The following is a 21483-nucleotide window of genomic DNA, read 5'->3' as shown; positions in this document are numbered from 1 at the left end:
GATATTTCTAAAGCAGTCTCCTTTTTCTTTTTCCTAAAATACATATGAAGTCAGTCATGGAGGATTATCAAGTAACATGACTTGATGCAATTTCAGATTTTGAGATTAAAGAAAATCCAAGCCACTTGGCCAAGACAGCAAACATACGGTCAAAGTGGAGTTCTCAGAGCAGGTGTGTGTGTGGGGGGGGGGGTTGCCTAAAAGGGGTCTTTGAGATTTTAAGACTCTCACCCCCTCCCTCTACATATATATGCCAGAGCAAATGTAAAATAAATCACTTTTCTTAGACATATAGGCTCACACATTAATTTATTAGACTCCAGCAATCTAACCAGTTTGAAATCTGAAGCAGAGAGGTTAGATGATTTATTAGTAATTGTAATTCTGTGAGTCATTCTTCCAATTTGCTTTCTCCTAATCAATGCTAGATATTAGGGTGGTATTTGCCTAAAAGTAGCATATAAGAAAACTCTTCTAAAACAGCACAAATCTAGACAGAATGGAAGTTTCCCGTTCCTTCAGTAAATGACAATTCTAATGTGGACAACATTCAATTCCTGGCAGAAAGAAACAACAGAAGACTTTATTTTGAACACCTAACTCCTGTAAACCTAACCTCCTACAAATCTTTCACAAAATCTGTGTAACTAGTCATGCAAGCTAAGCCTAAAACAGCTAGCCTGGTACCAATGTTCTAGGTATTGCCAGCATAGCTTGTTTGGTGATATCCCAAAACTGGTTTTTCACTCTATGATAACAAATGTTACCATTGGCAAAGAATGGAAACACTGTTAAAGATTAAAGTATCAAACAACATTTCTTTCGGTATTTGTCTTTCAGTTAAATACAGAAATGAATGTTAATATTCTGTCACTCCCAGATGGCCACAGGAATGTCCATATTAGCCATCTATAGGTCAGAAACCTTATAGTTAGCCATGTCAAAAACCTATACTGGACCTTTCATTCTCCAGCAGAAACCTGCATATCAACCACAACAAGGTGATTCAAAACCAGCATGGTATGATGCCAAAAAATATTTTACTCCAAAAGCAACAGATGTATTCTGGAAGCAGTTTTATTCCATGGGTTAATCGCTAATTTCAAAATATTCATTACTCATAATTCACTTTAAGTTTCAAAATTTAAGTTCTAAACATTAAATGTAAGGTTTTGGGTTTTTTTTTAAAGTTCTGAGTAATCTCTACACCCAATGTGGAGTTCAAATTCATGATCACAAGATCAAGAGTCACATGCTCCACCGACTAAGCCAGCCAGGCATCCCAACACTAAATATAAGTTTAATGTGGACAAAAAAATTTTTTTCCAGTGCACAGCCTCTTTCAAGCATAAGGCCATTTTTTTAAGTTATTCATAATTTTATGTAAAATGGTGCTCAAAATGCTTAAAGGAAAAAATACACATGGGTCAGTCAGATAGAAATCAGGACGATTAACATGAAACAGGGGCTCCCCCATCCCACCCCATCCCCCACCAAAATAGTACTTAAAAAAGATTTGAGTCAACGAAAATACAAGCTTACCAACAGGTAAAAAGCTTTAAGCAGTGCACATTGTAGCCAAGTGATTGTTACTCCTTAGAGAAAGGGGGAAGACTTGGGTTAAAATATCTTTTGCCTTCAATCCTGATTTATGATTTCCTCCACAGAAAAGCACAATTTCTGCCAAGTAGAGGAACACAAGGCTTAGCTCGCCTATTGGGGGCGGAGGGGGGGAGGGGACCAACAGTAGCAATTTTTTGCATATAAGCACTTTTATTTAGCCCACTAATGTAAAACACAAAACCAAACAAAGGCATAAGGGATCTATAGACCTGGCAGGATCTGCAAAAATAAGGAACAAGAAAAGCCATGTTAAGCGACATTTCCAGTTTTTTCAGCTCTCATCAGAATCCAGCAGTTATACTTTCTATGACCTACGCCATGGAAAGGGGATACTTTTCTTCTACCATTCTCTCTCTCTGAATAAAACAATTTTTGAAAAGAACCAGAAGGAATCAGCTGTTTTTACAAAATCATAGAACCTTATCAAAGTCTAAAAATTTTCTGACGCATCTCAATGAATCCTTCCACCTCCTTGAAATGGCTAGACTCATTCGGTTACTGGAATGCCTGCCTTCCCTGGGTCATTTTGCCCACTCCACCCCAGCTTCATCTCCAGTGAGGACTGTCCTCAGGGATCAAACAATACAAGGTTATTCCCTCTTCTGCGTAGTAAGCTGGCAAAAGTTTTATAATAGCAGTTCTGTCTCCCTTAACTTCCCGGGACTTCAAACTCTAGTTTTTTTTTTTTTTTAAAGGACTTTTTTTTTCTAATTTTTATTTATTTATGATAGAGAGAGAGAGAGAGAGGCAGAGACATAGGCAGAGGGAGAAGCAGGCTCCATGCAGGGAGCCCGACGTGGGATTCGATACCCGGTCTCCAGGATCACGCCCTGGGCCAAAGGCAGGCGCTAAACCACTGCGCCACCCAGGGATCCCCAAACTCTAGTTCTTCAAACCACTCCTAATAGGTCACAATTTCCAGGTCTCTGGTCATAATATCTCCCCACCCTAGCAACTGGCAACGTTCCAACTTGGCAACATCCCTCAAAATAGAGTGTATGGAGTCTAGCATAAGAATCTCTAACATGGAGCACAAAGGGAATAGTTGTCTCCAGGAGACTGGACACTAACTTACATTAAATCTGCTAAACGTGGTAAAGTTAACTTTCCTTACGTCTCCGTTAGCAGAGCATCACGTTTGTCCAACCAAGTCATCTTCATTTTTAGTTGATTTTTAAAATGTAAATTCATAACATAACATATAGTCATGTTAAATAAGATAGTATCTGCTTCAATTCACCATGTCCTCTCAAGAGGATTAGTTTCTGAATACTGTCATCAGTGGTCTCTCCCAGCTTTGTTTTAACCTCAATTCCCGCAATCTCTGATAAAAATGCTGAGTCCAAACTCTGTGGTGAGCACTTCGAAATTCCAAATCATTTTCTCTTAATGCACATCTTTAAAAAAAAAACAAAAACAAAATACCAGTTTTCATAAAGCAAGCATTTTAAACAGAACCTGAGAAATCTTGTGAATGGCAATATGTAAAGAAGGAATAATTCATTTCAACTGTTTTGTTGGGGAACAGCTGGGTGGCTCATTAAAAAAATACAAGAGTTAAGTGACTAACTCTAGGTTTTGGCTCAGGTCATGATCTCAAGGTCATGAGACAGAGCCCCACGTCAGGGTCCAGGCTTAGCTGGGAGTCTTCTTGAGATTCCCTCTCCCTCTCCTTCTGCCCTTTCCCTATTGCTCATGCATTCTCTCTCCCCTCCCCCCACCCCCTCCAAAATAAATAAATCTTAAAAAGAAAATTTTTTTGTTGGATGGAGCATGATCACGATCCCTACCAGTACTGATGTCCCTACTACAGATGTCTTGATTATACCAGTCTATGCATTATCTTCAGAATGTGACAGAAGCCTTAATAGGCCTACCAGCTAATGTCTTCAAGTTGCCATTTTAAGTAATTTACCATTAATACACATCTAAGCACTAATGTTAACCAGATGGGAATTGTTAAGCACCCATAGCATCAAATTTGTTGAAACACTGGTATTCCCGAAAGTCACCTTTTTTCTGCCCTGTTCCATTCTGTGAGACAGCAGATTAATCCAAGATGTAAGCAGGAGTTGCTTATCAAGTGCCTCTTTCATCAGTTTTTTTAGATAAAAAAAATAAATTATATGTGTTAAGATTTTATTTATTTATTCATGAGACACACAGAGAGAAAGGCAGAGACAGAAGCAGAGGGAGAAGCAGGCTCCCTGCAGGGAGTCTGATGTGGGACTTGATCCCAGGACCCCAGGATCACAACCTAAGCCAAAGGCAGACACTCAACCACTGAGCCACCCTGGTGTCCTAACACATGCAATTTAGAAAGTATTCTCTAACCGTTCAATTTGAACATATGGAGGAGGGAAGAGAAATGGGAGCTATTTGATTATTGGCTTCGGCCAACTCCATCTCCCTATTTTAATGGAGGATCCCCCAAAAAATGTTCACAAAAAAGGTATGGAGAATGACTGAGGGAATCAAATGAGGGCCAGCAATAATTATGGTATGAATCATACTCTCTGGACTTGTGCATGTTGAGTCCCTGGGCATAAGGCCCAAAATGATCCATGTACTTGATTGGGGACATCTTTTCCTTACCACAAACTGCAACAAGAATTGTTTTTATTCAGTTCACAGATCACCAATTGATTCTCCTAGAGAGTGAGCCACATAATGCGAAGGCTCCTTGTGGAGAACCCATCAAGCACCAGGGACCTTCTCAACACATATCCCACAGCATTCTGGTCACATCCAGAGAGAGAAAGCTTTCCTGAGCACCCTCGGGTTTCTGCAGGCTGCTCCATGAGGTCAGCTCATGCAAGTGGATGGGTTATCCAGCAAGGGAGCCAAGGGCCTTTAGCCTCTGGACAGTCAAGAGAGCAGTAAGCCAGAAAAGGCTGCAGACAGGGCACAAAACAGCATTCACACTGGGCCCCGCTAAGCACAATCCCCAACCCAGCTGGGTTGAGTGAAGACAGAAGCAGCATTATGGAGGGCGAGATCAGACTTGTCAGTCACCCACTAGAAGAAGTTCTGCTCTCTTCATATCACTAAGTCCACTGTAAGCCCCACCCAGGGCAGTGGCCAGGGCCATGCCACAACACATTAAGCTCAGTGTTACCAGAGAGCGCTGAGCCAGAGAGAAGAACCACCTCTTCCCCTGTGAGACACAGACTTAGAACCACAACTAACTTCCCCCCCCTCTGGTACAGTGGCCTGGATGGGAATACATTTTTCCTACTTCATCCTGAGCCTCATCTAAGCCTTAATCCTAACCCTCATGCTCCATGCCACAGCTGGTCACTCTCTCACTTCCTGTTCGGGGCAGCCCTCCAATAAACCTATACAACAGTGTCAGAGTTCTGACCACAGTTCAGAACCACTCAGCAAGATGTGGAATCTGTGATCAACTGTCAGGGATTATCACAGCAAAAGGGCACCCTGAACCCAAAACCTACCACAGTTAATTCTCTTTGTTAACAGTAAGTCTATTTTAAAAGATGTGCAAGGAAAAATGTCCACAATACTCTCCCTTTGAAACGCAATCCACAGGGTGATCCGAACTGAAAATACACCACCCATTTTGATTCACTGACAACAGAAGTCAGAGACCAACAAATTCAACAGTTGGTGTTAGGCAGGCACCCTGGTGAATTAGAACAAAAGCCATGTTAGGATTAGAATTGTCTGAGTCAAAAGAATTTTAAAGAAGTGTGGACATATCTTACTTACCCCTTTGTTCTAAAGATAAGGAAACTGTGGGTCAGATGGTCTTGAGAAAGCAAACACACACCTGGAATGCAGTCTGCTACTCAGTAATTAGGATTCTATGTTCAGCAGGCTCCTTCAAGGTCTTCTAATACTTGTCTACATAGGGACCAGACTGTAAAAATTTATTTTTAAATGACAGAAAAGCTATCCATTTAAAAATATTCTGCTTTATCTCTAGATGGCAGCTTGACAAACAAACTTCCTATCCTTTAGCAACATATCAACTTGAGATAAAAATCACTAATTCCAAAAAAGGAATTAGAGACAAATGAAAAGCCAAGTAGTGGAGTTGCCACAGACATTCTGGCCAGCCAGCGTGTGAACACAGATGGGGCTCAACATATAAGCTGTAAAAATAATACTTGGCTGCTCATCTGTAAGTGACTTCAATTATACAAAGTCATCAAAGAGTATGTTTCCCCCAATTTTTTGATTTCCAAGACTTTCCATGCAGCCATCCTCCTAGGTCCCAAACTGTTTGATTTACAACGTTCCCTTTAAACCACATCAGTTGCTCTTTGGAAGTGGAAAAGATATAAATTATAAATAAAGTCAGTTCCTTCTAGCTAATGCCAGTTTAGAAAGACAGTACTAGCAGGGGTCCCTAACCTAGAGTGACCATGATTATTTTTAGCATCATAGCAGGTAGGGATGGAGAGATGAACATTCCCATCTTCCTGCAGGTGCCACTCACTTTCTCTGGGAATTCCTTTTTTTTTTTTTTTTAAAGATTTTATTTATTTATTCATGATAGTCACAGAGAGAGAGAGAGAGGCAGAGACACAGGCAGAGGGAGAAGCAGGCTCCATGCAGGGAGCCCAACGTGGGATTCAATCCTGGGTCTCCAGGATCGTGCCCTGGGCCAAAGGCAGGCACTAAACCGCTGCGCCGCCCAGGGATCCCTCTGGGAATTCCTCTTGACTGCAGGTCTGGGTCACATACTCCCAGAGGACAATGAGCAGCCCTCTATCAGATCACACTCTTCTGGAACCTTAGCCAGATCTATCATGATTATAGATAAACTTGAACACTTAAGTACCATGTTAAAGAATTTATTTTTAGAACTAGCCATGTGACCTCGGGAAGTTTTCTATGTGCTGGTTTTCTCATCTGAATGGGAATAAGAGTACACATCTCAGTTGCTTGTTTGTGAAAGAGAGAAAAGAATAGTATCCACCTCAGAGTAATTGTAGAGAGTATAATGCTTTTATCAATTAGATCACATAAAAGCATTGCCACATCATAAATAGTCAATAAACATCAAAATTATATTGCTGCCCTTTTAAATCCTAACACATTAGATGTCCTCTTATCTGTGCTTGCTTTTTTGTTTTTTGTTTTTTTCACCAAGTCAACAGCAAGTTCTTGTGTGTGATGCAGGGGGAGGGACATAAGCTTTGAAATTTGGCAGGAATAAACATCTAGGTTCTTCTATTTACTACATTAATTAAAAAGATATTTTTCCACATTCCAACACTGCTGAAATTGGAATGTCTTACATTCAGTGAAACTGGGTATGATCTCTGATCTTGAGCAAGTTAATTTAATCACTGTAAAACTGGTAATATTACCTTCCTCTCTTACTGTTGTAGGAAGACACAATAACATAATCATGCAAACCCCTAAAACACAGCAGGCAACCCTGATAGGCCCTTTCATTCTGCACCCTTGTGTACAAAAAAGATGCTTACAAGGTGAATATTTACATATATTTAATAGGGCACCCCATTATGCAGAGAGATTTAAAAATAGTGCCCATCAGAAAAAAATAAAAAATAAAATAAATAAAATAAATAAAAATAGTGCCCAGATCCATTCCAAGCCAATGTGTGTGGGTGGCCTCTAGAAAAGAGGTATAAGTACAAGAATTCTCAGGATGGACAATGTATGGACACCCAGAGCCCTTGGCAAGGACCCGCAGCTGCTCTTAATAACCCACCAGAGCCTCGATAGTGTCTAACTCCCTGCGGAGACCAAGCTCAGGTTCAAAGTGTGACAGTGGGGCCAAGAGTGTAGGAAGGGGCCTTAGGAAGGGGCCTTTTACAAATCCCATAACTCCTGGCATGTAACAACGCTTACCTTGTTTTAAGCACTTAGTTCATTATGCTCTGCTAAACCCTTCACAACCCCATCAAATACAACCAACTTCATCCGCATTCCTGTTTTCTGAGGCCTGGAGTTTAAGTCATACCTGACTAAGCGGCAGAAGTCTGTGCGGTTCCACGGCCTGTGCCCTTAACCATTGTGTCCTTTCGCAGGTTGGTTATGCCACAGCAGCTCTAGAAGGAAGCAAGATGCCCTCACACTTCGACATCTTGCCTTCCAAACAGCCAAACAGTATCCACTCCAGGAGTGTGTCAGAACCTTCTGGTTCCAGATAAAACAGAGGCAAAAGTAGGTGGATGCATGGGGGAGTGCATTTTCAAGCCCCTCAGTGCCACCTTGGTCCTCAGACTTGGGGAAACCCTAATGGCCAACGTTTTGTGTGACTTTTTCTCCATTTGTCTTATTCCTGACTTATTTCCCACAGCTCTAAGCAACACTTGCCAGATCACCTCTGGTTTTCTCTTTTCTTGATAGGCTTCCTCAATCTTTTTCTTTTTTAAAAATTCTGGTTCTTCAAGGTTTCTCTCCTAACAACAGTTACTTATCCCTACACTATACCACACTTCTCTGCAAAGAAACTTCTGGATTCATCCCTTGCAGGTGTGAGTCACAACGAAAAGTCATAGTTGGAGATTCCCCATCCGAAATTTCCAGAATGCCAATACACATGTGCAGGCATGTTAGAAAGATAAAACTAGAGGAAATCACAAACCACAGTACAGCTGGCCTTGCCTGCTCCCTGTACTATCAGATCACCTGAGACTCTAGAGGTCACACTGGGAAAGACCATCCACATGGAGATTTCAAGAAGACACAGTGCACATGTTCGACTCACCTTGGCCATTCCTCTGCAGCAGAGTCACTATGTTACATTAACTTGCTTCTCATCTGAGAAAACCTTATTTTATGCCATCTCCCATTTCCAGGCAATACAATAAACTGACTGCCAGATCACCTACTCCACATGCAATCACCAAATCGCCACATCCCTCAAGAGAGGAGATGTGGGTCTAATACAGAACCTACCACCAGGGGCACCTGGGTGGCTCAGGGGTTGAGCATCTACCTTTGGCTCAGGTCATGATTCCAGGGTCCTGGGATCAATTTCCCCACAGGGAGCCTGCTTCCCCCTCTGCCTATGTCTCTGTCTCTGTCTCCCTCTCTCATGAATAAATAAATAGAATCTGAAAGAAAGAAAAGAACAAACAAAAAGAACCAACCTACCACCAAAGCAGCTGGAGTTGTTCGGCCTGTGAATAAGGAACAGTGACCTATTTATCTCTCTACTACACCTATAAGAGCAGATTAGTAATAATCTTGTGTGACTTGGCATTATGGAGCTTCTGAGTGGCAGGGCAAAGAATACAAGGGTTACAGAGGAGATGAGGGGGACTCGCTGAGAAGTGAAATCCACTTTGTGCCATACCAGGCCTAAATCATCCGACTTCCCTACTCTGAGCCCCCTAACACTCAAACTACTCCAATGATGGGCCAGCAGAACCCCCTGCCTCCTTGACTCACTAGAAGGCAGAAATTGAGGAAGAACTGTGTTCGCTTTTACAGATATGACTTAATCTGAGGTTGGAAAACATGTAGGGGTTTGGCCTTGTTTACCCATCCCACTTATACCACAAACCATGCCAGACAGTTTCAGACATTTGCGGAATACAATTGACTTTTGGAAATGCCAGGAAACTGGTTCATTTTTTCAAAGCATATCAATGTATCCTCTGGCAATGTAACTCCTAAATTACCATCCTCGACCATACTAAAATGCCCTATCCAGTGATTGGAACTTGAACAGAAGCCACATTCTCCCATATTTGCCCTCCAGTTGTTAAGATCCCCTGGATATTTCTGGGTTTGATGGTTTGTGTGCCTCAACCTGCTTTGCTTGACTTTTGTGGTGGTGACCCACCAATTCTGTAAATTCAACATGAGTTTAAATATTCCAGAAACAAATGTATTTATGTACACATGATTAATATTCTAAACATGCAGTAATTCATCCTTGGGCAGAATCGCTCAATTACAAGTCAGCCATTTCACACATACAGAAGCTGGCTCCAGCTATATCACAATCAGGTATAAATATTATCCAAGCATTTCACAAATTTCTGAAAGGCTGGAGATCTGTTTATCATTAACAAAAGGGTATAACCTCTTCCTTTGGTTTTGCTAAGGGATCCAAACTTTCTAACTTTGCAGGTAAAGAGACCATATATGCCAGTATTTTGGTGCTATTACTGTTTCTTTTTTTTAAGGGGTTAGATTCTTTGAGACAGGGGAGTGGACATTGGTATGTTCCACCCAAACCCCATTTCTGAGAGCCAGCTGCACTCGTCCCTGGCTGCTGACAGTTCACAGGGAAGGTCCCCAGCCAGCTGTAGGACACTGCTTCATCAAGGTTAAGCCACCAGAAGGGGTGGCCGGCCAGCTGCCAGCCATGGGCTGATTCAGGAACACAAAGGTCCAGTCTCTTGCCTCAACTGGGGACATCCCAACGCCAGAGCTTTCCATAAGAGCAGCTAGAGCCTCAGTTCTAACTGCATTGCTGGTCAGCTTCTCCTCCACCAAATCCTACTGCCTTTTCCTCACCCCTAAAACCCTTCAACACCCAATTCTCACTGTGCTTCTAATATACCTCATCAAAGACAGGCTATTTCCTAAGTGTAGAAAGTTATTTGTTCAATTGTACTGAGGAATTCACAGGCCCTTGACATGTTCTATCATGACATACTATCATAGGTCTGATGAAGGCCAAAAATAATCTTTGAAATATTTCTCAGTTTAATAATTACAAATGTTTGATAGTCCAGGTCACTTTCACTTTCTCTCTCTCTCTCTCTCTCTCTCTCTCTCTTTTTAACTTATTTGAGAGAATGAGCAGGGGAGAGAGGGAGAAGCAGAGTCCACCACTGAGCCCAGAGTCCAACAAAGGACTCCATCGCTGGACCCCTGGACCATGACCTGAGCTGAAGGCAGTTGCTTAATCAACTGAGCCACCCAGGTGCCGCCTAGGTCACTTTCTAAACACCAACCCAATTCAGTCAACAGGGACAGGAGTTAAATAATGCCCAGGAATATCACAGGCTCACAAACAAAGAAGGTGAGACATTGCCAGGCTAGTGATTTGCACATCACATCAGGTGGCTTTGAAAACTGACACCAGATCTCGATCCCAGGATGCCAGGTCTTATGTTTTCAACCTTAACCAATGGAGCAAACTCCTCCCCACATAAAACACGCTTGCTTCATGACTTCAAATCCTAGGGAATCATTCTAATGCTACTTAAAGAGAAGAGTTCTACATATAAGTATGAAAATAAGCCCTGAACACTTTTTCCCCAGCATCTCAAACTTTTAATAACAGGGAACAATTCTTGGGGCTAACAGATTATTGATGACTTTGTAGTATTTACTGCATCCCAAAGAACACAGATGACAGGCCTGAGCAAGAATCAAGAGCTACTGCTACAGTGTTGCCCAGGAGGCAGTACCACCTTCCAGAAAACCTCAAGGAACCATCAACCAGTCATTCAGGCTCTAGCCCAGTTTAGGGCCTGGGCTGAGATGTCACAAAAGTAAAAGTCAGAGCAAAAGCAGGTACTTGTACAGTGTCTGTATTTTATTACTAAAGGTTTGAGTTCAGAAAATTAAAAATGTAGATAATGTACTCCATATGAAAAACTCAACTTAAAATCACACTCCTGCTTAACATTTTATTGCTCTTTACGCATTGTCTCATTTGACCCTCACCGCTCTCCCTGTGAGGGCACGACTGGTATTATTTTACTATTATGCCCAGGTTCACACACCTGATCAGTGCTGGATTCAGACTGCCAGATTTTTGGTTCAGGGTTCTTTCCTATAAAACCTGCCAATTTGCAATTTTTTCTACATATTTCTCCATGATTGTGTGCAAAGCCTGAAGACTCTGTCTCCCTCCTCCATGTGTTTTTCTGGCTCCCACCTTCATACGTACAGATCTATATCTCAGAGGAACAAGGACTACAATAGCAGGTAGTCCTGGAGAGGGCCACAAACCACCCTCAGAGGGGTCTCTCTCTCTCAAAGACTCGAAACAACACACTCTGTTGGTACCACAACTTCTGAAGTAAAGCTGACAAGACGGGATCCCTGGGTGGCGCAGCGGTTTAGCGCCTGTCTTTGGCCCAGGGCGCGATCCTGGAGACCCGGGATCGGATCCCACGTCGGGCTCCCGGTGCATGGAGCCTACTTCTCCTTCTGCCTGTGTCTCTGCCTCTCTCTCTCTCATTCTGTGTGACTATCATAAATAAATAAAAATTAAAAAAATATATTTAAAAAAAAAAAAAAAAGCTGACAAGAGGCTCAGGAGATCAAGTCATATGACCACCAGGGTTCAATATCTTGGCTAACCTGGTTCCTGTCATTCAAATACACAAGAGAGACAGGAAAAGAGGAAAAGGCTTTATAAGGCTCACCAATTTCTTAGGCATAGTCATCGTCCTCAGGAAGGCCTTCCACTCTGGTCAGTAGGATTTTCTACTGTCATTTGAAACACTTGGTGGATTTTATTCTTGCCAAATTGGCATTCTGTTTCTGCAATGCAAAAAATGTTCGGACCAAAGAGATCAGATGGGGATTTTCACGTTTTCAAGAACAGAAGCAAGCCTCTCTCTGCCTCAGGTGGATGCATTACAGCTTGTGGGAGTGCTAATGAGAGCTAATTACTCTATTTACTTCATAAGCCAACCAGCCAGCAACAAGAAATGCCTGGTAAAACTCTCTGCATTCTCAGGCTTTGTTTCAAAGGGCTGGTGCCAAAACAATCTGGCTGGAGTGATGGGCTCAGGGCTGCCCAACTGGATTGTTATCTGGGGATCACAAAGCACAGTCTTTAGACCTTTGTATCCTGTAAATTAATAGTCACATCAGCACCAATTTTATTCTTCCACACTTAAATCTACTCTTTCACCATTATCAACACTCTCACCTCTGCCCCCAAATGTCCACTCTGGTTGCAAATTAAGAAATCAAACATTAGGCCTGGAATTTTAGGAAAACGACTGCCTATCTACCATTAAAACTGGGTGTGGCATTTTACAATGTCCTACACTCACTTTGCAATCGTCCCAAGATTTGGCCAACAGTTCATTCATTTTGATACTTGAACTCTAGACAGAAGAGGGAATTTAGAAATCATGTAAATTTCACTTAATCATTGATACTTAGCAGTATCCATGTGTTACATAAAACATATACATATGGCATGAATTATATAAAAATGCAACTAATTTATGACTCTAATTTATGTAGCTTATATAAATGACATTAAATAGAGATTCCCATCTTTGTCTCTCCATTCCTAGCATAGGGGGAGGGGAAGATGGAAAAACCATAGGACAGTAGACTAAATTTCCCAGAAGAAGAACAAGGTTAGCTATGAACCCAATAAAGCTCCATTCACATTAACCTTTCCCCATTCCAATACTCAGATGGTGTATTGTTGAAAATGCAACAATGGCTTCAGGGACAAAAAAGTAAGAAGATCCAAGACAAATTTTAAAGAAGACTGCCAAGGGCCTTATCTTTTACTGCACAGAAAGAAGGCTGCATTGGATTATAATAGAACTTTAGGCTAACATTTATAATTACTTGGCTCAGTTTATTGAAATGGAAAAGTCTGAATAAATATACAATAGAAGTTAAATGGCAAGACAACCCTCATGTTAAAATTCTTTAGGCAGAAATAATTTATATTATTAGTGGTAGCTTTTTATATGGATGACAAAATCTAGCATAAGGACTAATCAAAGCCAATTCAATTTATATATAGTATGAAAAATGGAAATTTAATCAACAACCATTCTCCTGAGTTCCTCGGCAACTTTCTCTCTTCTCATGACTTTCTACAACTTTCTTGTTAAGACTGCTTTGTTACCTGAATGTTTATAATACACAGGGCATGTAACAGGTAACATGAATGATGCCAAAAATCTCAACTATGTGTAAAGGAATGACTAGGTTATGGCCCTTCCAAAAAACTGTCTGTGCTTTTTACATAAACATGTAGACAAAACATGATTTATTTTGGCTCTGAGTACAGTCCTAAAGTGGGGATTCATCACAAAGTTCTCCAAGCAAAAGGATTTCAGGATTTCAGAGAAGCAGTTGACATCCATTACAGAAAACAAAATCTACTCAACAGGAAAATAAGTAGGCCAGAGAAAGAAATGTTTCTTGCACTGAAATATAAATAATACTTATTAAATTTCACAAGTCTGAGCAGGTTTGCCAGTGATTCTGATTTTTTTTTTTTTTTAAGAACTAGCATTTTTAGCTATTAGATTAGGCAGCAATCATTACTGAGCTCCTGCAATGAGTAAGCCAGGGGCTGTGCTAGGCACTATATATATATATATATATTTTTTCCCCAATTTAATCTTTCTCATATCCCTCTGTAAGGTAGGCATTGTTGCTTCCAATTACAGACAAGAAAACCATGGCTCATGCTGGTGACATCACAAAGTCACAATATTAAGACATGACTCTATTGGGATTCCATCCAAAATATGGCTGACTCCAAAACCCAAAGCTGCTGCTACCTTTACCCAATAACACCACCAAGAAATTACAACCAGAAATTACAATGACAGAATTGTTTCCTAAGTACAGAGGATCAGCTCTGGGGTCAGAAGCTCTGGATTTTAATTATGCTTCTATTGAGTGGTGGTTTCCTCCAAATTAATGGAGATGAAAATAGTATTTAACCTCGTAAGATTGAGGTGAGAAGCATATAAAAAAGCCATAGTGAAAGCACTTGCAAAACAAGTAAGCACTATTTGTATGTTATTATTCCCTTCCTCTTCACACTTCAGCTGGGAACTGCATCAGAGGAATCCACCCACAGGGCAGAGAATTACCTTCTGGAGGCCTGAGCAACACAAACCCTGGCACCCAAGAGAATGAAACTTAAGGGGTAAGGAGAGGAGAGGACTTGGCCACCATCTCTCTTCAGTGTAACTTCTCTACCACTAGAGAAATAAAATAACTGTTGTGGGCCAGCTCTGCCAGGCACAGCCACAGTTTGCTAGGCAAGCTGCTGGTCCCAGTTACTCAGCCATGTGAGAATGGATGGAAGCCCCTGCCCTCAGGTAAGCTCACTTCTACCCTGTGGGAAAGGAAATTAAAATAAAACCAAACAAGCCATGGTCCAGCTTGAGCCTCACCCTTTCTCATCAGCTTTCCCTACTCACTCATGCCCGCCCATCCATCTACACACACACACCACACATACAGAGATGTGGTGGTTTTTCCCATGGTACACAGTGGGTGCTCGTATTAGAGCAAGCACTTGAGGCCCATTTGTCCTCATTAAGGGACTCTATAGTGGTCTAGAGTGGGGATAGAATTTTAAACACTGACAATTCAGTATAGTGGCTTCCAGAACAGAAAAGGGATCATTTCAGTATAGACAAAGGAAGGCTGAAGACCGTGCAAAAGAAAAAAATCAAGATTTGACTACATAAAAATTTTACACTTCTGTAGGACTAAAAACAAAATTGAAAGACAAACCAAAGAGAGAGCTGGGGGGGGGGGGACTATGTGAAAATACATGCAATAATGAGAAAAGGTTAATAAGGGTTAATAAATGAAATACAAACTTTATGACAAATGAGAAAATACTAATTCCCAATAACAGGCAAAGTTCATAAACAGTTAAACAGGAAATATAGTCAACAGTCAGATAAACATGTTTGATCTCACTAATATCAAATAAACCATGGACGCCTGCATGGCTCAGTGGTTGAGTGTCTCTGCCTTTGGCTCAGGATGTGATCCCAGGGTTCCGGGATGGAGTACCGCATCAGGCTCCTTGTGGGGGGGGGGGGCTGCTTCTCCCTCTGCCTATGTCTCTGCCTCTCTCTGTCTCTCATGAATAAATAAAACCCTTAAAAATATATATTTAAAAAAATAAACCAAAAAAACGAAATATCTTTTAGAAAATTACCAAATATTATTAAAATATCATTCTGCTACTGGTGGCAAAAATTAGTACACACTTTTTTGGCAACCAATAACCATATCAATCAAGATACCCATATGCATGCCCATCCCTTCTACTTTTTGTCATCTATGATAAAGATAAAAATGATCTGAAAGAGAAAATGCTGACTGCATAGATGCTCATCAAATACTGAAAACAAGCACCACAATGGGATTAAATAAATCATGAAATATCCCTAGATGGAATATTCTACATCCTTAGAAATAATATTTATATTATTTCTAGTAATAGTGTAGTGTAGGGAAAGGCAAATAAAATGATATTAAGTATAATAAAGGGGGAAAACAAATATTCAGAATATTTCAAATATGGAAAAATATATAAAATTTAAAAATGGAAAGAAACACAGCAATACTATTTGCACCTTTGTGTAGTAGGATTACTGATGACTTTACTATGTCTTTAGGGTTTTTCTATACTACTAAAATCTTCTATAAGGTGCATATTACTTTTATAATTACAAAAAAAATGTAAATAACAATCTCCCCTGCAAACCCACAACATACAATCGATGGAAATCCAACAACTCTCCAAACCACTCCCACAAATACCCAAACAACTGTGCTGTGGGCAGGTAAGACAGTAAACTGATGGAAGAGTGGCTTTGTTTTAAATCTAAGGCTAGAAAAACATTAGGCTTCTTGATATGAAAACAAAAACTTCACATCCCACTTGTCAAAACTACTTTGGAAATTCATTAACCAAAACATTTTCCGTCAGGATTTAAACCCACACACCAAAATTATCTCCGCAGAACAAACTAGTTAAGCGAGCAGGAAGTTTACCAGGAACACCCTAAAAATTAACAATTGTTTTTACAGCTCAGATAAATTCAGCCAGCTCATGTTAGTACACAATGTAACACAAACACTCTCCAGTGAGTCCTCTTAAACAGGAGGGGCACGAAATCCTTATAATAAGGGTTTTCCTTGGCAAGAATCACAGATGCTATGGAAATTGAGCCTTTGGGGGTTCACCCTCCTAAAAGCTGATTTTACAAGCTTTGAGATGGCATTCACTATCTGGCTTCATCTTCACAAACCTAGAAGGCAGGGTTTCTGACCCAGCACTGCTGTCAGTTGTGATTATAATTCCTTATTCTGCCCCATGCACCATAGGGTGTTCAGCAGCATCCCTGCACTCTACTCACTCAAGGTCAGTCCTCCCTCCGTCCCCAATTATAACAATAAAAATGTTCCCTGACCTGGCCAAATGACTCTCACGGACAAAAGTCACTCCAGCTGAAAACCACTGGTACAAATTACATGCTATCACTGCCTGCATTTTAAAAAGTAGGGACAGACACAGCTAGGCCCATCTAATTTCAAAGCCCAAGATCCAAAATTCGATACTGTACTTGTATACAGGTAGGAGGCATATCTTCTAGGATAACTGATACACACCCATCTTTTCTACTTCAATCTCCTTTGCATCCACCCCCACGGAGCCTTGTCAAGGCCTTGGTGATGATCACGTAAACACGTATTGATACTAACAGATAAGACTCTGGCAACAAAGGCACAGTCCTGGCCTTCAAAAGGTATATAATCTATTTGAAGAAATAAGACATAATCATGCCCACAGCAAATATCATTCTCAATGGGGAAGCACTGGGAGCCTTTCCCCTAAGATCAGGAACAAGACAGGGATGTCCACTCTCACCACTGCTATTCAACATAGTATTGGAAGTCCTAGCCTCAGCAATCAGACAACAAAAAGACATTAAAGGCATTCAAATTGGCAAAGAAGAAGTCAAACTCTCCCTCTTCGCCGATGACATGATACTCTACATAGAAAACCCAAAAGCCTCCACCCCAAGATTGCTAGAACTCATACAGCAATTTGGTAGCGTGGCAGGATACAAAATCAATGCCCAGAAATCAATGGCATTCCTATACACTAACAATGAGACTGAAGAAAGAGAAATTAAGGAGTCAATCCCATTTACAATTGCACCCAAAAGCATAAGATACCTAGGATTAAACCTAACCAAAGAGGTTAAGGATCTATACCCTAAAAACTATAGAACACTTCTGAAAGAAATTGAGGAAGACACAAAGAGATGGAAAAATATTCCATGCTCATGGATTGGCAGAATTAATATTGTGAAAATGTCAATGTTACCCAGGGCAATCTACACGTTTAATGCAATCCCTATAAAAATACCATGGACTTTCTTCAGAGAGTTAGAACAAATTATTTTAAGATTTGTGTGGAATCAGAAAAGACCCCGAATAGCCAGGGGAATTTTAAAAAAGAAAACCATAGCTGGGGGCATCACAATGCCAGATTTCAGGTTGTACTACAAAGCTGTGGTCATCAAGACAGTGTGGTACTGGCACAAAAACAGACACATAGATCAATGGAACAGAATAGAGAACCCAGAAGTGGACCCTGAACTTTATGGTCAACTAATATTCGATAAAGGAGGAAAGACGATCCACTGGAAGAAAGACAGTCTCTTCAATAAATGGTGCTGGGAAAATTGGACATCCACATGCAGAAGAATGAAACTAGACCACTCTCTTGCACCATACACAAAGATAAACTCAAAATGGATGAAAGATCTAAATGTGAGACAAGATTCCATCAAAATCCTAGAGGAGAACACAGGCAACACCCTTTTTGAACTTGGCCACAGTAACTTCTTGCAAGATACATCCACGAAGGCAAAAGAAACAAAAGCAAAAATGAACTATTGGGACTTCATCAAGATAAGAAGCTTTTGCACAGCAGAGGATACAGTCAACAGAACTAAAAGACAACCTACAGAATGGGAGAAGAGATTTGCAAATAACATATCAGATAAAGGGCTAGTTTCCAAAATCTATAAAGAACTTATTAAACTCAACAGCAAAGAAACAAACAATCCAATCATGAAATGGGCAAAGGACATGAAGAGAAATCTCACAGAGGAAGACATAGACATGGCCAACATGCACATGAGAAAATGCTCTGCATCACTTGCCATCAGGGAAATACAAATCAAAACCGCAATGAGATACCACCTCACACCAGTGAGAATGGGGAAAATTAACAAGGCAGGAAACCACAAATGTTGGAGAGGATGCGGAGAAAAGGGAACCCTCTTACACTGTTGGTGGGAATGTGAACTGGTGCAGCCACTCTGGAAAACTGTGTGGAGGTTCCTCAAAGAGTTAAAAATAGACCTGCCCTACGACCCAGCAATTGCACTGTTAGGGATTTACCCCAAAGATTCAGATGCAATGAAACGCCGGGACACCTGCACCCCGATGTTTCTAGCAGCCATGTCCACAATAGCCAAACTGTGGAAGGAGCCTCGGTGTCCATCGAAAGATGAATGGATAAAGAAGATGTGGTTTATGTATACAATGGAATATTACTCAGCCATTAGAAACGACAAATACCCACCATTTGCTTCAACGTGGATGGAACTGGAGGGTATTATGCTGAGTGAAGTAAGTCAATCGGAGAAGGACAAACAGTGTATGTTCTCATTCAGTTGGAGAATATGAATAATAGTGAAAGGGAATATAAGGGAAGGGAGAAGAAATGTGTGGGAAATATCAGAAAGGGAGACAGAACATAAAGACTCATAACTCTGGGAAACGAACTAGGGGTGGTGGAAGGGGAGGAGGGCGGGGGGTGGGGGTGAATGGGTGACGGGCACTGAGGGGGACACTTGACGGGATGAGCACTGGGTGTTATTCTGTATGTTGGTAAATTGAACACCAATAAAAATTAATTTATTAAAAAAAAAGACATAATCATGGATCGCTACTTAAGAGTACCAGTTTTAGAGAGAACTGTCTCCTCACCTATAAAATGGAGACAATGCTAGTGCTGCCCTCATAATTCACTGTGAGCATCTCAAAATCACCCTGAACTCACCACCCACTTGGTAAGTGAGCATTTAAAAATCCAAAAATTTAATTGCCTGCTTGCAACTGAGTTTGCAGGTTGAGCCCTGATAGAGGCTCCCAGCAAAGGTTTCCTGAACCAGTTTCAAGCAGGCCTGGAGGAAAGAGAGAAGCCAGTAGGAGCAGAAGAAAAGGTGGAATGGACTTAGAGCACTCCAGAGGGGCAGAGCCCGAGTCTCAGCCCAGCAGGACAGGGGAAGACAAGCTGGGAAAAAAAGGTCAAGATAAGGTCACAAGGTGACCTCCAGGTAACCAGTGGTGATGCTGACCAGGTGAGACCTAAGAAATATCTCTCCTAAAAAAAAAAAGTAACCAAGGGCTGTTACCTAGCATACATTCCATTATGAAGGTGGAGAACTTAATTTCTCAAACTAAAAGATCAGCATTCCTGGAGAACAATAGGCAGATGCCTGCTTTAAATTCACATACATGAAGGTGATGATTTTGCCAGAACAAGGAGTCCATCTGTCCTAAAAGTAAACCCCAAGTCTTCTTTCCTAAGTTCACAGGTCCTCTTGCTCTCTAAGGGCATCAGCCCAACCAACACAAAGAAACAAGAGCCCAAACTAGCCAGGTTTCCTGTTTTTAAAATCTGGCTTTCAATTAGGAGAAATCTCCCAAACTTTAAGTAGTGGCTTAAATTTCTTTAAATACTGTGTAGGTCACATCAAACCAATCACTAGGCAGTCTCCAGCCCAGGACCGCCAGGATAAAAACTGCCATAAGCCACAGCCCACAGGAAGTCAAGTAAAGCTTTCTGGGGCAGGCAGGATAGTCTCACACACAGGGTATATTTGGAAGATTTGTCTGGCAATGTGACATAGAATACAGAGAAGAAATTTGTGTGGAGGCTGCTTTTAGGCAATAGGTTTGAGCAATGGAATGTAGAAAGGGCCCACAGTACCCCGCCAGCCTGGCTGAATCAAACAGGCCTTCAGGTGACCCACCTCAAAATAGCCAGAGGTCCAGGGCACCTGGGTGGCTCAGGTGGTTAAGCGTCTGACTGGTGATTTCAGCTCAGGTCCATGATCTCAGGGGTCATGAGACCAAGCCCCACACTGGGCTCTGTACTCAGTGAAGAGTCTGCTTGGGATTCTCTCCCTCTGCCCCTCCCCACAATCCCCCCACCCCACTCACTCACTCCCTCAATCTCTCTCTCAAATCTTTAAAAAAAAATTATATATATCAAAATATATATATATTATATATATATATATATATATATATATATATCCATAGGCCCTAACTGATCAATGCCTACCTACATTAGACAGTTACCAAAAATGGGGCAGTTCCATACATTGCCGTATCTCCTCATCTTCCCTCTTTAAAAACAGCCCCCACCTACTGCCTCATTGCAGGTAGTCACTCCTCTGCTGTACTGCTCACCCTCCACCTTGCAGTGTATTCAATAAACTTCTATCGCCTTTGTTCTGCCTAAGGTGAATTCTTTCACCTCCTGTACCACTGGCTTTGACCCAATCACCACCCCACATTTGGGGGCCCTCACTGACCAGGGGAGACACCCTTCTGAGACACCACAGTCTGTATCAGAGCTGAGAGGGATGTGAACCAAAGCAATGGTGGAGGCAATAGAGATTCAGAAAATGTATAAAAGGCAAAAAATAACAGTGCTGATGGCCAGGAGAGGGTCCCTAGGACACCAGACACAAACCTGACCCATTGCAAACTATCAAAGTTTGACTTTAATGAAGACGAGTCTTTAAGACTAGAAAGAACAGGCTTACAAGTGTGTTCTTTGACTTCTGAGAGCAGGGCCATCCTCTTGGACTCGTGACCTTGTCGTCACACAGGACCTCGTACTCAGAAAGGCTCCACGCTTGGTTTAATGCTCTTCTATCATCATCTTCAGATTCTTAATTTAACTTTGAACTTGTGTTTTGTAAGAGAGGTCTGATGGAGCAACGAAGCACATGAGCAAAGGAGATCCCGTTTAATATGTGTGGCCACGATTTTTACACAGTATTTTTTTTTTTACACAGTATTTGCCATGACTGAAGAGCACATAAT

At 41.3% G+C, this 21483-nt stretch overlaps 1 protein-coding gene across 10 annotated transcripts in view; it reads right to left on the bottom strand.

Annotated features, from left to right (window-relative positions):
- Positions 1–21483, bottom strand: part of PPFIBP1 (PPFIA binding protein 1) — a 172784-nt gene that overhangs the window by 139042 nt on the left and 12259 nt on the right. For 7 of the 10 annotated variants that reach the window (XM_055318787.1, XM_055318784.1, XM_055318788.1 and 4 more), the window contains exon 2: positions 11964–12081. The exons of 2 other annotated variants lie outside the window; for them this stretch is intronic. The gene's annotated coding sequence lies outside the window, so the exon portion shown is untranslated. Of the gene's footprint in view, positions 1–5352; positions 5472–11963; positions 12082–21483 lie in introns of those variants that run through there. One more of the 10 variants, XM_055318783.1, reaches the window with a different exon arrangement.

This window comes from Nyctereutes procyonoides, unplaced genomic scaffold (assembly GCF_905146905.1).
Source record: "Nyctereutes procyonoides isolate TBG_1078 unplaced genomic scaffold, NYPRO_anot_genome, whole genome shotgun sequence".
Taxonomy (NCBI): Eukaryota; Metazoa; Chordata; class Mammalia; order Carnivora; family Canidae; genus Nyctereutes; species Nyctereutes procyonoides.
This window is presented reverse-complemented; position numbering and strand designations above follow the sequence as displayed.